Here is a 13,450-nt window from a genome sequence, read left to right on the forward strand (position 1 = left end):
CTGTAACCCTGAACCCACGCTGACCAGGGAGCTGTATTTTGTATTTCAGAAGCATGATGACCTACTTACATTTGGTATATAATGTCATTTCTGCTGGTAGCAGGCGAAAAGCTAAGTGATCACACAAACCTGTGTTGTATCGATCAGTTATAAGAGGAAAGAAAAAACCTGGGAGAAGTCTTGGTGTGTCTCCTCCACATACTAACAGGACAATGGGAACTAACCCTTTTGAGAAAAGGATTGAAAAATCAGCTCAATGATGTCTCAAAAACACTTGTAATGTTTCACCTTCAGGCCAGCCTTTAGTGCATGCTGATGGTCCTGAGCAGAGAGATTACTAGCTAGTAATTTGTCATTAAAACCTTACAAACACTGTATTTCAACACGTCCAAGATGTCGCAGTAAGATGCCTCACAATTCTGTGATCCACTGAGAAAGAACAAAATCTGGTGGTTAAATTGGGTCGTGCTTCCAACTGTCTTAGACATCTGACCCCACAGATGTGAAAATGTTAAGACCTGTGCATCTTAGAACCTATGAAATGTGACACCTCTAAACTCATCATGCAAAACACGGTCAGGCCTCTGTCTCTGTCTGAAGTGAAATTATCGCCCGTGTGCTCACCTGACTGGCCATCCTTGCCTTGTGAACCTGTCTGTCCTCCGACTTCCTCGTCCTTCCATTCAGACCCTCAGGACTTCTCACCTTCTGCTTCACAGCCGTGTCAAAGTGCTTGCTCTTTCGATCAGTGTAGACCACAAGAAAGGGGAATGCCCCGAAGGGGCCCCAGGGCAGGGTGAGCAGCATTGCAAGGAGGGGAGAGGTCAGGAGAGTCTCTGGGGGACTGGGCCTGGGCAGAGGGTGGGAGGGAGCAGGGAGCCGGGCAGACCCTAGAGTGCGGTTGCAGGAAGCAGGTGGTGGGCAGAGTCAATGACGAACCGTCAGTCTCATGGTGGCGCCAGGGGCTGGGACGCTGGTTGGAGCCGGGCTATGACGTAGAAACCCCACAGAGCTTTGGCTTGGATTCCATGGATGAGAGACAGGGAGACCTAATAGAAGAGGAACTGGAAAATCTGGAAGGAGAACATGTAGGGGCACGAGACCTGCTCCCTGGGGGGCTGGCACATGCCCTCTGGGAGTCCTGGCTCTGCTGTCTGACCAGAGGGCCCCTAGGCGGGCAGGCGCCAGTTATCTGAAAGTTACCTGGAGGAAGTGTGGGTTTATGGGTGACTACCCGGGTCCCAGCACTTGATTCTACAAATACTTCCTTATAATCCGTGTTTTATTTCATTGCATTTAACTTAGTTATTTTCATTTTTTTGGCTGAGCCATGATGTATGCGGCATCTTCCCTGACAGGGAATTGAAGCTGTGCCCCTGCATTGGGAGCGCAGAGTCTTAATCACTGGATCGCCAGCGGAGTTCATGCCCAGAATCTTAAACTCAGGATCTTGAGAAAGATAAGTGAAAGTCAAAGTGTCAGTCGTGTCTGACTCTCTGCGACCCCATGGACAGTCCATGGGATTCTCCAGGTCAGAATACTGGAGTGGGTAGCCATTCCCTTCTCCAGGGGATCTTCCCAACCCAGGGATTGAACCAGAGTCTCCCACATTGCAGGTGGATTCTTTACCAGCTGAGCCACCAGGGAAGCCCAGTTTTCTAGAAAACAGTAGAAGTGAGGATCGGTTTTCTGGAAAACAGTGTTAGAGCAAATGAGCACTGGCTGTCACAGGGCTGCCTGCTCCCTGTGGCCTCATGGCTGAAATGAGATTCCGTGAGGTCTGAACTTGAACCTTATAGTGATTCAAGTCGATTCAAAATTTTCTAGAGCGACATCTTAATTTTTAGCTGTGCTTAGACTGCTGCTGCTACTGCTGCTAAGTCGCTTCAGTCTTGTCCAACTCTTAGCGACCCCAGGGACTGCAGCCCACCAGGCTCCTCCGTCCATGGGATTTTCCAGGCAAGAGTACTGGAGTGGGTGCCATTGCCTTCTCCGCGCTTAGACTGACCCGAGGCAAAATGCGGGGAAGGGAAAGCTTGTGGCAGCTGAGGGTCCCCTTCTGTCTGGTGGGCGGCGTCCTCAGGGCTCGGACCTGGTCCACAGCCCTGCACAGGAACAAGAGGGCTCATCTTTGAAACCAGACGAGTCTCACGACATGCAGCAAAGCTCCTCAACTTCTAGAAGCGTCCATGTCCCCATCCGGCAAGGTTAAATGACATAGCCTGACACTGCCTGGGTGCCTTCCAGCTCCCAAGACTCACAATAGTTAAGAAACAAGAGCTAGATAATAAGAGACCTAGATGGGGACTTCCCTGGCGGCCCAGAGGTTAGGAGTCTGCACTTCCATTGCAGGGGGTATGCAGGTTCTATCCCTGCTGGGGCAACCAAGTTTCCACCGTGTGGCCAAAAAATAAAACTAAAAAAAAAAAAAAAAAAAGAAATGAATCCTGGTTAGCTAATGAAGAATACAATGCTTTGTCCACTTTAAAATGCTTATGTTTCTAAAGGGCTTTTACAAATATTGAATTATTTTATTATTTTTTAAATTTTATTTTATTTTTAAACTTTACAATATTGTATTGGTTTTGCCAAATATCGAAATGAATCCGCCACAGGTATACATGTGTTCCCCATCCTGAACCCTCCTCCGTCCTCCCTCCCCATACCATCCCTCTGGGTCGTCCCATTGCACCAGCCCCAAGCATCCAGTATTGTGCATCGAACCTGGAATATTGAATTATTTTAAAGACTTACCTAAGTGGTCTGTGAAAATTGGAAGCATTTCTGCCCATCTTGAAATGTATAAGATGGAAGGTGAAAACCTTCCCTCACCACCCCCACAGTCCCCGACTCTGCAGCGTAGGAAGAAAATCCATTATTATTTATGCATCATTTCTCATCCGATGTCCCACGGTGTGGTCAGCACAATAGACTCCTGCGGTCCAGTGGGCAGGCTTCCAGGCCTCTTCAGCACAGGGCAGGTGGGCTTGTCTCTCCGTATTCACAGGCTCCCAGTGCCCTTCGCACTCTCGGAGAGCCGCCTCTCTCGCTGTGGACACGAGCAATGCCTTATCCTATTCTGCTCATCCACAGGCTCACTTACTCATTCAACAAATGTGCATCAAGTACTGTGATGTGTATCTAGGTTGTCTGTGATGATTTGCTATTATGATGAATCCTTACCTTGATATGTGTAGTCTTGTATACTGGTGTGTGATTATTTCTAGAGACTAGATTCTCCAAAATGGAACTTCCAGCTTTAAATGTGCATGCCTTCTGAACTTTGAGAGGTACTGACAAATTGCCCCCACAAAAAGGAGACATCAGTTCCTACTCCCACCAGCAGTTTCCTTATCTGATAGGTTAAAAAAAAAATTACCTAATCTGTCTTTCTGTGGTCACTAGTGGAAATGAGATTTTTTTCCCTTCATGCTAATGATTCACTTCTATGAATTTTCAAGTCCTTGACCCATTTTCTAGAAGCTTTTTAAAAAATTTACTTCTATTTATTTATTTTAAAATTAATTTAGTTTTAGTTTAAATTTTACATTTATCTATTTCTAAATTTTATTTTATTTACTTTTTTAAATTTTGGCCCCGCTGCGTCTTCCTTGCGTCATGAAGGCTTAGCTGCCCCACAGCATGTGGGATCTTAACCCCCCAACTAGCAGTTGAACCCTTGTCCCCTGTATCGAAAGGCAGATTCTTTAAAAAACAAAAAAACTTTTTATTTTGTATTGGAAAGTAGCCGATTAACAATCTTATGATAGTTTCAGGTGAACAGTGAAGGGATTCATACATACACATGGATCCATTCTCCCCAAATTCCCCTCCCATCCGGGCTGCCACGTGCCACTGAGCAGAGTTCCCTGTCGGAAGGCGAATCGTTAAGCGCTGGACCACCAGGCAGGTCCTTCTAGGAGTTTTAAGGGGCTGCCAGTCCTCTCGACGGCAAGCTGGTGCAGAGGCAGCGAGCCTCTCTGTGTCACCGTGAAGGCACTGCCCGTGCTTAAGGCGACCCAGGCACAGCACGCAGCTCCGGAAAAGTGGGGAGTCATTGTACCCACCTCGGCTTCTCTCATTCGGACAGAAGTCACCTCGCAGGTGTTCTGAAGTCCCAGCCTGTGCACGAGGCTGCCGGCAGTCTTGGAGTCGAGGATGGAAACAGACAAAAAGTCTGGGTACGTGGGTCAGTTTCTTCTCTCGGACCTGCCCAGCGGTCACATCAGGCGGTCGTGACTCCCTATCAGTGCCGTCATGATAACTAACAGTCACTGGGTCTCTGAGCCCCCATCTGAAGCATCTTCGCCCCTCTTGAGCACCACCCCCCTACCCAGTTTTCTCCACGGCGCTTCCCATCTGGGCGTCTGTTCCCAGTTTTCCTCCACGGCACTTCCCATCTGGGCGTCTGTTCCCAGTTTTCCCCACGGCACTTCCCATCTGGGCGTCTGTTCCCAGTTTTCCCCACGGCACTTCCCATCTGGGCGTCTGTTCCCGCTTCCTTGCTTGCTTCTGTCTGTCTCACGGCCGCGTGAGCCCCATCGAAGATGCTTGGATCAGAATAGAACCCCATGACTGTAAAAGAGCTCCTTTGTAAATTATCTCATCTGATCTCTCCAACAACCCTATGATGGACGTGTTACTATCATCTCCAGTTCGCAGAAGAGGAAAACTCATCCAGAGTCGATTCAGGAACCCGGTCGTTCGTGTAGCTGGTACCGGGGAGGGCCTGAGAGTCCCACATGCTGCTGCTTCTAAAGAGAAACGAAACTGAAGCTCCCAACCCCCCCCAACACCCACCACAGCCCAAATGCTAATTAGTAGTAAATGCAGCCATTTCCAAAGGGGCTATGAGATGGCTCTAAAGCTAGGATTTACTTGTTAAGAACTTTTTGATTTCCACGTATCTACATACCCAACCCTGCGTATTTAACTAGCTCCCAGAAGTGACGATTTAGACACTAGTCTACTGGGGAAAAGGGGGCCACTCAGTCCAGTGTTGAGAGCTTCCCTGGTGGCTCAGACGGTGAAGAGTCTGCCTGCGATGCGGGAGACCCGGGTTCAATCCCTGGGTCAGGAAGATCCCCTGGAGAAAGAAATGACACCTCACTCCAGTATTCTTGCCTGGTGACTCCCGTGGACAGAGGAGCCTGATGGGCTCCAGTCCATGGGGTTGCTAAAGAGTTGGATACGATTGAGTGACTCAAACACACACACACACACAGAGTCCAGAGTTGATCTTCTTTGCTAACTCACAGGAAGCAGAGAGCTGTTTCATTCCTTTTTTTTTTTTTTTAATCATATTGTGCTGGACTCTTTTTTTTCTCTTTTTTTGGCCTCATTGTGTGGCATGTGGGATCTTAGCTCCCTGACCAAGGATCGAACCCTCACCCCCTGCATTGGAAGCATGAGACCTTAACCCCTGGGCCACTGGAGAATTCCTCATCCCTTTCTGACATACAACTTTCAGAGCAATCAGCATTTTGTGGGCATTCAACAAATATGTGTGGAAAGGAATGTTGTTCCTGGTCGAACTGCTCATCACAATGAAAACCTTAATTTCAAAGTAGCACAGGGAGAGTCTCCCTTAGAAAACTGAACTTTCACACTAGAGTCACCTGGGCCTCACGCTCACAGATACTGATTTCATGGGCCTGGGGTGCCACTCGGCCCCTGGGATTTATAAAATCTCCCAGGGATTCAGAGGACAAACAGGGAGGAGAAGCACTGAATGACAGCTCCTCTAACGAAGACTGTACACCCATCGAAAGGTAATATTTGGGCAAAACTATGCACTGAACAGAATTCTTCCAGAATCACCCAATCTGCAGGCCCCTGGGAAGAAAATAGACCAAACCAGCTCAGAAGGGATCATGCAAGCAGCTCTCCTCAACACGAAGGAACCCCCAGACCTAAGGGGCTTGTGAGCTCAGGAACCCTTCTGTTTTACTCTTTTCATTTTTATTTGGAGGATAACCACTTTGCAACATTGGCTCAATGTCTCGCTCCAGGGAGACTAGCTTGCCTTTTTAGAAGCCCGGGGTCTTCTGCTGTTGTGTAGAAGCTGCTCTGTAGGAGCTGTTTCATGTTTTGATGAGTTTTTGATGTGTTTGTGAGAAGGCAAGCGATCTCCCCGTCTTACTCCTCCACCATCTTCTTTAGCTCTCTGCGAAGCATCCTTTTGATTTTCTAGAGCAGGAATCTGCAGACGTTTTAGGGCCCGAGAGGGACTGTTTTCAGCTTCTCAGCAATGACATACCCACCCCAGGACAGCCCCAAATCTGCCCAGACCGTGTGGACAGGAAAGTGCGGCATGTCCCAGTAGAACACTATCCATGGACATTAAAACGTGAATTCCATGCAACTCTCACAACACAGAATACTATCTTGATTTTTTCCAACCATTTAAAAATGCAAACCCATCCTCAGCAAGGAGGTCAGACAAGAACATGCAGGGAGGCCTCACCTGGCCACCGTTCGGAATCCCCTGCTGTAGAAGAACATAGTCAGAAACGAACATGGGAAGTATCGAAGCTGTAGATCAGTGGATCATCCCGCAGAAGACAATGGGGAACAGGCTGCACCCATCCCTGCCTCCATCCCCGCCCTCCTGGACACCCCAGCTACACTCCTTCCCAAACTGTAGGCAGCTGTGAGACGCTGGGGTATCTTGGGTGGGCTTGCTTTTAGTCCTTTCTTACTGGGGAAATTTCAGGCTGCAGGAGAGGCGGGCCCTCAGGATGGGGTGGCTCAAACTGGAGCTTCAATAACTCAGTCCCAGAGCCTACAGCTGCTCTACCTGGAGGCGGGTTTTACTGTCCTTGGGTCATAAAAATACCAGCTCCAGGTCCCCACGGGAACAGTTTATAGTTGATTTACACAAAAACAGGCCTATTAAATACGAGCCCCAAAGATTTGGGGAGCTCCAAGCATGAAAACTGGAGGCAGATGAAGTGAGTCCCACTCTGGGGGGCCCTCCCCCCAGGGGGACGCCCGGAGGGACGCTGGCCACGGAGGCTGGGAGGGGAAGCTGCGGGCAGAAACTGTGTGCTCACCTGGCTTCGGAAGCAAATCGCTCACACTTATTCATCGGTGCGAGGGGCCAGGCTTCATGCATAACACAGAGCCCTGGGCAAGAGAAACAGTGAAGTGCGAAATAATTCCCTTTGGAGAATTTTCAAAAAAAAAATAGGATTGTGGAGAAGAGAGAGATGTTAATCGTGGACAAAACAGAGAACCACAGCTGCATGGATGGACCCAGAAATTATCCTACCAAGTGAAGTGAGTCAGACAGAGGAAGGCCAACATTGTGAGATAACACTCTTATGTGGAATCTTGGAATCACACAAACGAACTTATTTACAACAGAGACAGAGAGAAACACAGAAAACAAACTTATGCTTACCAAAGGGGAAGGTGTGGGGAAGGGCAAGTTAGGCGCTGGGGTTAATAGATACACACAACTATTCATAATGGAGAAGGAAATGGCAGCCCACGCCAGTGTTCTTGCCTGGACAGTCCCAGGGACGGGGGAGCCTGGTGGGCTGCCGTCTCTGGGGTTGCACAGGGTCGGACACGACTGAAGCGACTTAGCAACAAGTATATATAAAAGAGATGAGCCACAGGGACCTGCTGTGCAGCACAGGGAGCTCTACTCGATATTCTGTAATAACGTAAACGGGGAAAGAACTTGAAAAAGAACAGGTGTACGTACGTGTGTGACGCCTGAAATCCACACGCCGCTGTTACTCAGTTGCACTGCACTGTGAGAGAAAGCTCTAAGAAATAATGGTAAGAAGCATTTTCCTTAAAAAGGAAAAAGAGGGAGAGAGAATCCACTTGGACATGGATTCTTCCTGTCTTTGGGGAAGAAAAGAAGATCAAGGAGACAGAGGAGGGCGGGGTAAGGAGCGTGAAGGAGAAAAACCCAGGAGGCGGCCTTTGCACGGAGGGTCCCTCGGGGCCTGCAGGGGCGGCCCCTGGGGTACAGCCCAGCGGCTTCTGCTCCCTGCAACCCCAGGCCCCAGCAGGCTCTGCCGCGTGGCCATCGTAAACATGTTTTATGAGCCACGCTGCTGGCTGCAGCCTCGCCTTCCCCAGAACAAAGACCAGTGTCCAACGGCCGCAACAGCGAGACAACCGGCCTGACCCTCACCTCGCTGATGGGCTTCACATACGAAAGCTCACGGATTGGTAGGCAGGGCCTGGAGTCCGTTTCTGTAGCAACACTGATGCTTTTCCCAGGCTCATGGGAGAGTTTTCCAATTACACACACAAAAATGAAACCCGCAGACCCAACAGCACTGAAGAGAGGCCCCAGAACACTTGCTGGAACACCAAAAGCTGCTTCTCATTAAAGCAGAGCCTTAGTGGGAACGTTTAACTGGAGAACTTAGGGGAGAAGGTAGATGCTGAAAGCTCCGTAGTAATAATTCTACGTGAGAAAAGGCAGAGCTGTCTGCTGAAGCCCCCTTTGCTGACCTGGTCCAAAGCCCGGCTTCCCCACTGTCCCGATCACAGTGATTCAAATGTCCTCGATGGCGTTGATTTCTCAAGAGTAGTCAAAAAGGTGACTGAATATTTTTAGCATTTCATGAAAGAAAGTGAAAGTGTTAGTCACTCAGCCTCAGCTGACTCTTTGCAACCCCATGGACTGTAGCCCACCAGGCTCCTCTGTCCGTGGGGATTCTCCAGGCAAAAATACCGCAGCGGGGGACAGGTTGCCATGCCCTCCTCCGAGGGATCTTCCCAATCCAGGGATCGAACCCAGGTCTCCTAATTGCAGGCAGATTCTTCACCATCTGAGCCTCCAGGGTGAGTCTGATCCCAGGTCAGGGTCTCCACTCCTTGTTTCAGGGGAAGATGGCCCCAATTCCATTGCTTTTCTTTCTTCAGTCTGAGAATCCAGTTGTATTAGTAGTAGTAGCAGTATTGTTATTATTATTACTTTGGCCCCACCCTGCAGCTTGTGGGATCTTAGTTCCCCAACCAGGGATCGAACCCAGGCCCTCAGCAGTGAAAGCACCAAGTCCTAACCACTGGACCACCAGGGAATTCTCTGGATCAAAATTTTTCAAACATTAGCCAGATTCTTGGGTGAATACAGAAATCAAGTTTTGTTTGGGGGCGGGGGCAGAAGGTTAACGTGAGTTATGAGGACGGTTGAGTGGAGTGCCGACGTCCACACGAAGCCCGGAGTTTAACTGGGGGGTCGGATGTGAGGCGCAAGAAAAACAAGAGCTCAAGTTGTTTTTAATTGACTTTGAAGACAGACAGATCCACGTTCAAGTCCTGTTTCTACCACTTGGTGGGCAGCCTGGAGCGAGTTACTCACACTTTCTTTGCCTGTCTCCTCACCTATGAATTCACAGTAACAGTATCTTCTGTGTGTGAGGGTGAAATGAGACCGTGCACTCGAAGCCCCGCCGACAGCGCCTGACTGTTGCCCAGCTGGTGTTGCTCATTTGCTGAGTCATGTCAGACTCTCTGCGACCCCATGGACTGCAGCACGCCCGGCCTCCCTGTCCTTCACTATCTCCCAGCACGTCCATCGAGTCGGTGATGCCATCCACCCATCTCATCCTCTGTCGTCCCCTTCTCCTCCTGCCTTCAGTCTTTCCCAGCATCAGGGTCTTTTCAGTGAGTTGGCTCTTCGCATCAGGTGGCCAAAGGATTGGAGCTCCAGCTTCAGCACCAGTCCTTCCAATGAATATTCAGGGTCGATCTCCTTTAGGAGGGACTGGTTGGCTCTCCTTGCCGTCCAAACAAGTGATGTGCAGTGGCAGGGCATGGTGATGTCTCAATAAACAAGAGCTCCTGGGGCTGCAGCATCATCCGGGACATTTTCTTCTCCGACTTCATCCCCATCTGCGTCTCTGCATTCCCACTTATTTACTCAGTTCCCTGGAAAACCCATGCAGATGCTAAACAGCAGGAAAACATTCCCTGGCTTCCATTCCAGCTGAACAGACTCAAGGATAAAAACTTCCTGGAATTCCCCCACTGGTTTTAACATCTCTGGATGTCTCTTTCCAACTGTCTCCTTCTACTTTATTTCACCAGGAAAAAGATGAGGCTCTATCAGCATCCTCGGTGGAGACCAGCTCCCACGTGTGCACAGCAATCAGACTCAAAGGGCCCTCGGAAAGGGAGCCAGAACCCCCCAGGGGGCGTGTGTGCACACACACGACGTCCATGAAATACAGCACCTGAGTCATTTCTGCTGGCCTCGAGGTATAAAGAATGGATATAAAATGCCACAGGAGAACTTTTTGAGAGTGTTTGGAGATATTTCTTTTTACAATATTAAGAACAAAAAGATGTTGACGTTTTTTACTGCTCCTTTCATCTTTAGTTATTTTGAAGTCAGAGCTTCAAGTCCAAGACCAAGGAGCCAGGCGGGCAGGTTCACCTAGGCCTGTGAGATGCTGCCATCTAGTGGCCGCTGTGAGCACTACAGAGGGAGGCGACTGCCCTTTTGTCCATCGGTTCAGTTCAGTTCAGTTGCTCAGTCGTGTCCGACTTTTTGCGACCCCATGGATCGCAGCACGCCAGGCTTCCCTGTCCATCACCGACTCCAGCTTACTCAAACTCATGTCCGTTGAGTCGGTGATGCCATCCACCCATCTCACCCTCTGTCGTCCCCTTCTCCTCCCCACCCATCTCATTCTCTGTCGTCCCCTCCTCCCGCCTTCAGTCTTTCCCAGCACCAGGGTCTTTTCCAAGAATCAGTTCCTTTCGTCAGGTGGCCAACGTACTGGAGTTTCAGCTTCAGCATCAGTCCTTCCAATTAATATTCCAATAATATTCAGGACTGATTTCCTTTAGTATGGTCTGCTTTGGTCTCCTTGCTGTCCAAGGGCCTCTCAAGAGTCTTCTCCGACACCACGGTGCAAAAGCATCAACTCTTCAGCGCTCAGCTTTCTTTACAGCCCAACTCTCACAGCCATCACGTTCTAGGTTATTTGGCAAACCTGTGACCTGCGCTTCACCAGTACTGCCACTAACTGTATGGACTCCTCGGGCCTCGAGTGAATCTTCAGTTTCCTTGGTAGGGATAGGACAAAGGAGCCATAATAAAACTCTGAGACTGTTTAGGTTGAGGGTGAAGGGTGAAGGGTGAAGGGCTTTTCTAGCGTGTTTGTTTTGGATGCATGTTTGAGCAGAAAGAAAATCCAGCCTTTATTTATTTATTTACTTGCCCCACCTCATAGCATATGGCTTTTTCTTTTTTTCTTCCTTTCTTTCTTTTTCACGGCATATGGCTATCCCAGTGGCAAATAGTGGTAAAGAGACCACCTGCAATGCAGGAGACGCAGGAAATATGGGTTCGATCCCTGGAGTGGGAAGATCCCCTGGAGGAGAGCATGGCAACCCATTCCAGTATTCTTGCCGGGAAAATCTCATGGTCAGAGGAGTCTGGTGGGCCACGGTCCACGGGTCACAAGGAGTCGGACACAACTGAGGTGACTGAGCACCCAGTCACGGCACATGGGGTCCATGTTCCCGGACCAGCTACTGAACCAATGAGCCCTGCATTGAACCGCTGGACCAGCAGGGAAGTCCCAGAAAACCCAGGTTTTACTCGATAAAAACTGAACATAGAAGCACAGATCCGCTCTTCTGAGATCTGAGAGGCAGGCACGCTCTGTGAGTTCTGTGACTTTGCAGGAAGAGCCACGCAAATCCTGAAGATGCATCTATCTGTGTGATCAACAGGGCACAGATGACTGGCTCGGCGCCTGGACAGCCCGACGGGAGCTCTTCACCTGGTTCCCACAGCAGGCCCGCCAGCTCTGCTCCGCCCTCCCAGCGGCTCACGTGGCTGCGGTCACATGCCCACAAGGTGAGGACTCAGAACGAGGGGTCCATCCCCCTAGAGGCAGACACCCCTGCATCCCGTGGGCTGCCGGGTCTCAGCTGCAGAGAGTGCCGTCACGTCACAGCTACACAACACACATCCGGGAACGGCAGAACGAGTGGGTGAGCGAGCCGTCTAGCAGAAGACGCCCGGCTCACCAGTGTCTGTGTGACCCTTCCTCCCGGGTCACGCATCGAGATGGCATCTTGGTCTCCTTTGCAGTGAATGCGACCAGCAACCAAATTCTGGCCAGTGGAAGCACTGTGTCCGGGCCTGGCCAACGAAAACCTCCCCTCCTTTTCTCTCCCCTCTGCAGGCTGAAAGGAGGGGGCTCTGAGAACCTAAAGGAGGGTGGGGTGGGACCCCTGAGTGGCTGCGTGAAGCAGAGTCCTGCCCCCCACTAGACCGCAAGAGGGTGAGAAATCATGGGGCCTGTAGTGTGGGCCACACAACCCGAGGGCTGTCTGTTAGCACTGAGTCCACCCAGACCAATGAGACTCCACGGCAGTCCTTTTGAAGTCATAAACCCTGCCTTTTCTGTACAAGAAAGACATCCTACGTTGCTGTCATTTTAAGTTAAACCTCCCATGACTGAATAAAGAACTCAAGCTTTATGCTTATAATTAATTCACACCCTCATGGGAGAGTCTTTATTAAATCAGAGAAACTTAAAGGGAGTTGATTCTCTCTTTCTTCTTCTGAGGTTTTCACTGAATGAACCCAAAGGAGAAAGCGTGTTCTCCGAGGTGGCATGAACGGCTGAAGCTTCCATCCACACTTAAGGGCGCCCAAGAGCTCGGTGTGTTGCATGAACTCACCATCCGAGTCCACCTGCAGACCCAGGCCTCCGACTCTGACTCAGCTGCGTGAGCCACGCTTGACTTCTCTGATGACATGTCAACCCACAGGATGGGGGGTGAGGGGCCAAAGCCCAAGGCTGGGTGGCTGTGCTCACACTGACGGAAGCCCATAAACACACCTGCAGTGGGGGCCCTCTAGGTCACCTTGGAAACGCAGGCACCCACGGGACAGGGCGCTGCGCTTACACCAAAGCCACTCCGGAACACGCCTGCACAGCGGGGCGTGCGCTTGCCCACTCACCTCCCTGGAAGGTTTCAAGGCTTCTACTGATACGTCTTCCCCTTTCTAATTGTTCTGATAAGGAAGCAGCTCCTGCTCAATGCGGGTTACCCGCCTCTAATCTCGGGTCATCTGCCTACAGGGGCCCTCGTCTTGGATTAGAGTCAAAATGCAGCTGAGAGGAGAAACCTCGTGGAGAAAGACTATGTCCATTAATGCACGGGCTTCTGAAATTCAAATGCAATTCCGCCGTTTGACATTTGACAAGACTATCCTAACAGCTATCTGAGAAAACAGACAGCTGAGGATGGTTCGGCAATTTTGTGCGAAAAGAAACGTGAAGGCGGATCTGCTTGATTAAAACCAACAGGACGCTCTACTTTTGTTTCCGGTTCTTTGCTTCTCTTTTTCGCCACTGAAGACAGAGCACTGATAGACTGTGGACTCCACGTCTGCGATGTCTGATGCTTTTTCCTGGTTCTTTAAAAACAGGACAGGGACTTTGCTGGT

General features: G+C 50.0%; 1 non-coding gene across 1 annotated transcript; it reads right to left on the reverse strand.

Moving 5' to 3' along the window:
- Positions 1-8,980: 8,980 nt before the first annotated feature.
- Positions 8,981-9,053, reverse strand: TRNAE-UUC (transfer RNA glutamic acid (anticodon UUC)). Its single transcript has one exon. It is a non-coding gene; the product is annotated as a tRNA-Glu (tRNA).
- Positions 9,054-13,450: the final 4,397 nt, after the last annotated feature.

Source organism: Bos taurus, chromosome 16 (genome assembly GCF_002263795.3).
Source record: "Bos taurus isolate L1 Dominette 01449 registration number 42190680 breed Hereford chromosome 16, ARS-UCD2.0, whole genome shotgun sequence".
Taxonomy (NCBI): domain Eukaryota; kingdom Metazoa; phylum Chordata; class Mammalia; order Artiodactyla; family Bovidae; genus Bos; species Bos taurus.